Here is a 5200-nt window from a genome sequence, read left to right on the forward strand (position 1 = left end):
TTTGCTGCTGTTTGTTTATGTAGTTTGATTTCTTTATCCATAAGTTTCTACTAAGATAGAGATGCGAGTAAAATTGATAATAGAGAAACGAAAATAAAAACTTTGGAAACAGCAACGCCGCCATAACTTGCCTGGAAACCATGAGCGTGCTTTCAAGTGAGGTAATCAGAGAAAGACTTGAAAGTGAACGTAAGATCGTGATACGTCATGTAAAGTAAATATAACAAATAATCCAGAATTCTTGTCCTGTACCGGATCGATTCCAAAATCTAATCAGTTCATGCCAGTTACAAGGCCAAACATCCCTGAAAGTTTCGTCCGAATCCATCCAGCGGTTCTTGAGATATCTTGTCCACGGACAAACAAACAAACACGACTGAAAACAATACCCCCACCGTCGCAAAGGCGGAGGTAATAACAACAACCACAACTTGAATATTAGCAAGAACAGCACAGACAAAAACAAAACAAAAAATCGCTGTTACGACGACGACAACACGAGCAACGATATGCAATAACAACAAACGTACTAACAACAACAATTACAACAAAAATAGCAGAAACAACAATAAAAATAAGAACGACACGTCAAGAATAACGAAGTCGAATGCATCTAGGTGGTCTCTCACTATATTTGAAATAGCAGCTGGTGCCTCTGAAATTATGCTTTCGTCTCATGGGAAAAGGAAGGTCACATTAATAAAAGGACTAAAGATGGTATAGATGTAAAAAAAAAAAAAACGAAAAAAACAAAACAAAACAGAAACAGACAAAAAAATTTCACAAAGGTTAAAAGAAGAAACTTACGTTCCCATGCCGAGAATCGAACCCGGGCCGCCTGGGTGAAAACCAAGAATCCTAACCACTAGACTACATGGGAAAATACACGAAACAGAAAATAATGATTCTATTGCTTATCATCTCTATGTGGTAGCTCGAGCTGTTAGAAATAGCAACAAATTTTTCTGTTAAATCACACTCTACAGTTTGGAAAAAGGAAGGACACATTAGCTAGTAAAAGATTGAATCACACGCATACACACAGAAGAGCAGCCAATGAAATTACAGACTATTATTATGAGAAAAGAAAGGACACAATAAATAGAAAAAAAATTAAAATACAGACGCAGATATCCACAAATGCATACAAAATGAAAATTAAAAGAAGTCGAAAGGAAGGAGAAAAAAAAAATTAACGTTCCCATGCCGGGAATCGAACCCGGGCCGCCTGGGTGAAAGCCAGGAATCCTAACCACTAGACCACATGGGAAGTCATGAGAATGATGTTTTAATAATGCTATGGTTTATAATCAGGTTTTTCACTCAAGTTTCGCTGTCAGTTTTCTTTCTCCTCCCACTCCTGTTCATTGACTGATTCCCATTCCTCCCCTTCCCTTTATTACACTATTGTCACTCCCTCCTCTCCTACTTTCTCTCAATCTCGGCGAATTGCCAATGTCATCGTACGAGCGTTGCATAGAAAGTTTCGCAGTATTTATTTGTTATGACTCTTTGCAATCCGAGTTCAAATCACGCCACGGCCATATTTTTATCACTTTCTTCTTCTTATTTTATTAGTTGGGTATGTGCTCTAATGTGATCGATAAATATAAATTATATAAATAAGTAAATATAAACGTCACCAAAGCTCGCTTTGCAACCATGCGTTTTCAGGTTCAATCTCACAACAGGCACGTTGGCCAAATGTCTTCTTCTATATAGCCGACCCATACCTTGTGAGTGAATTTAACAGACAGAGACTGTCTGGAAGCCCGCTGTATAAAAATAAATGTGTACGTGTATGTGTGTGTTTGCTCGCTCCTCATCGCTTGACGACTGGTGCTTGTTTACGTACCCTTTACTTGGCGATTCGGCCAAGATACAAGGTAAAGAGGGGCGGGGGAGCCTATTCGAACGTCTGTCTGGAAATGTAGCTTTACCGAATAGTGTTAGTTATTTCCACTTAAATTTATCGATCATAAAACGGAAGATTTACTTTTACCATTTACAGTAATTAAACTGTGACCATGCTGGGGGACCGCTTTGAAGAATTTTTTATCGAATGAATCGACCTCAGTACTTTTTTTAAAAGCCTGGTACTTATTGTATCGACCCCTTTTGCCGAACTGCTAGGTTACGGATGCGTAAACATATCAAAACCGCTCGAGTGGTGATTGGGGACAAACACAGGCACAAAGACACAACGTATACGTGGTCTGATCAATAAGTATCCGGACTGTTGCTATAGTAACGAAGCTAAAGCACAGAGAGTGAAACCGCTTGGAACAGATTGACTTTAAACTTTGTTGTGCATACGCACGACGTTTTAGCGTTCTAGCTCACTTACGCTGTTTACAGCAGTGCTTGGAAGGGAGGTGTGTAGCGTGTGATCGTTGCATTGACCAAGACAGAGAAAGTTGAGCAGAGAATCTACATCAAATTTTGTCAAAAGCTTGGCGACACTTGCTCAGAGGCCTACGCAAAGTTTACAAAAAGTTTTCATCGTTCTCGACACAGTCAAGGAGATCTTATACAACTGAAACCCGAGTGTCTTTTTGGTCAGCTGAAAGCAGTTTTGGCACAAACTTGGCAGACACGCTTCTCATACCCAAATCATCAGTGTTAATAGATTGAACTAAACCATAACTAATCTGCACATCCTCTGATAACTCACGGATGGTGATTCAACGATTTCTCCTTAGACATACAAATACTTAGGAATCAATGAACTAGATACGGTACAACGCACACAAATGAAAGAGAAGATAAAGAATGAATACCATAGATGTGTTAGATTAATACTTAAAACAGAGCTCAATGCAAAAAACAAGATTATAGGTTCAATACTCTAGCTATCTTAGTTGTAAGTTACAGTTACAATGTTCTTAACTGGACACTAAATGAACGAGAAAGGTGGCGAGAGTCACGTCACCCCCTGCGAGAATAGACTTGACCAAACGACTATAAATAGTAGCGGTCTGAGTGAGAGAGAGAGAGAGAGAGAGAGAGAGAGAGAGAGAGAGTAGGCGTTAATCGCAGGAAGTCGTAAGGTGTCGTTTTGGTCGTTTGTCGGAATATCGTTTGTTGGTTCGTGAATAGTTCGTGGAGAGTTTGTTGGATTGTTACGTTGTTGTTACCCTGCTTCGTTATATGTTTGTGGTTACTACACGGTTATAGTGGAAACAAGTATCGTCATAAACAGTGGCGATACTGCAATAATTGGAGAAGAGTAATTACGTTACAATCATAGGAAAACAAGAAAACTAAAGACAGAATTTAGAATGTACCACCCAAAACCTGAAATAGGAAGGTCATATATACAACTATTATATAATATCCATCATAGGAATACTGGAATATCTAAGTCAGAATGAAGGAAAACTAGACATAGCTACAAAGCATAAGCAAAACAAAAACTGTTTTCTGTCTTCAAGGAAGCCGAAAAATATAAGAAAAAGGTCATAATACCTGACAACTATGAAGAAAAAGAAGAAACATGAAAACCTGTAAAGTAATCTGACCACCAAATGTACGATCCCTCTCACCCGCTCTCCAATCTACAGGTGCATACTTTCAATAGGGCTAGTTACTCTAACCATTTTTGCCATAGTTACCCACCTTTTCACAAATTCACTGAGAGGTAGCACTTCCCTCTCCATCCTCATTTTCCCTTTTCAAATGGAACTTAAAAAAGGTGGTAACAGCTGTTTGATTTGAACTACAAAGTACTATAATAAAACGATGGCGAGAAAAGCCCTTTCATGGCAAATAGTGGGTTAAGCTAAACAGAAAAGAAATAGACAAAATAAAATCTCAACATTGGTTGAGAAGTTCGGGTCTCAAAGCAGAGACTGGCGGGTTTTTAATTGCAGCACAACGTCGAAGCTACGCGGCCAGAAATCACCAAAATGTACATCATGAAGGAAAAAAAAACAAATAAACATGTAACAGCAAAATATGTGGTGATGGGGAAGAAACAATGAATCATATTGTTTCTAGTTGGCCAGTCCTGGGAAAAATGGAAGACATCCACAGACCTGATAGAGTTGGGGCTTATATATGCTGGAAGCTGTACCAGCACTACGGAAGGACAACAAGAAAATGTTATGGGCATACTCCAGAAAGGGTCTCAGAAAATGAAAAAGCAACTATACCCTGAGATATGCCACTTCCACTGCCGTCACCCCTACAACTACCGCCCATATAACCACCACCAACATCATCATCACCAGCACCAGCATCAGAAGCAGCAGCAACAGCAGCAGCAGCACCACCACCACAACCATCACCATCACCACCATCACCAGCACCAGTACCAGCACCACCACCATCAGTACCACCACTACTACATCCCATCTACTTCACCCCACTACCCCACTACCCCACACCCCACCACCATACCCCATCCTCACCACAACTACATCCCTATCACCACCTCTATCACCCCTACTACCACCACGAGCAATGGGGAGTCGCAAACGACTCGCCGGATATGCTAGAAATAGCAGTGAAAGCTACCTACGGTTGGACTGTCTTTGATCATATATCTACTTCACCAACTACAATTGCAACAGTAGCAACAACAACAATAATAATAATGGTGGACCCCTTGTCTGCTAGAAGATGGTATGGGTTCGCTCCCTTGCTTGCAATAGATATCGGGTGCAAGTTGCATCGACAACCAGCTGGAGGAGGCACCTCCTGGGTCCCTATGGAACAGCCACATTGAAGCGGTAACAAATATTACTTCTCAGTATAGTTACTACTTTCATCTCTTCTTGAGATTTTCTAAATAATAATAATAATGGACTCAAGTTTTGGCACAAGGCCAGCAATTCCGGGGTAGTGGGTATTTTATCGACCTCAGAAGGATGAAAGGCAAAGTCGGCCTTGGTTGAATTTGAACTCAAAACGTAAAGACGGACGAAATACCGCTAAGCACCTTAGGTTAGCTTGCCGTCTTAATAATAATAATAATAATAATAATAATAATAATAATAATAATAATAATAATAATAATAATAATCTTTTCTACTATAGGCACAAAGCCTGCAATTTGAAGGGGAGCGGAGTAGTCGATTACATCGACCCCCAGTACACAACTGGTACTTATTTTATCGACTCCGAAAGGATGAAAAGCAAAGTCGACATCTACGGAATTTGAACTCCGAACGTAAAGACGGACGAAAAGCTGCTAAGG

General features: G+C 40.0%; 2 non-coding genes across 2 annotated transcripts; both read right to left on the bottom strand.

Annotated features, from left to right (window-relative positions):
• Positions 1-808: 808 nt before the first annotated feature.
• Trnae-uuc (transfer RNA glutamic acid (anticodon UUC)) lies at positions 809-880 on the bottom strand. Its single transcript has one exon. It is a non-coding gene; the product is annotated as a tRNA-Glu (tRNA).
• Positions 881-1198: 318 nt separating this feature from the next.
• On the bottom strand, positions 1199-1270 carry Trnae-uuc (transfer RNA glutamic acid (anticodon UUC)). The gene has a single exon. It is a non-coding gene; the product is annotated as a tRNA-Glu (tRNA).
• Between the last annotated feature and the right edge of the window lie 3930 nt (positions 1271-5200).

This window comes from Octopus bimaculoides, chromosome 23 (assembly GCF_001194135.2).
Source record: "Octopus bimaculoides isolate UCB-OBI-ISO-001 chromosome 23, ASM119413v2, whole genome shotgun sequence".
NCBI lineage: Eukaryota > Metazoa > Mollusca > Cephalopoda > Octopoda > Octopodidae > Octopus > Octopus bimaculoides.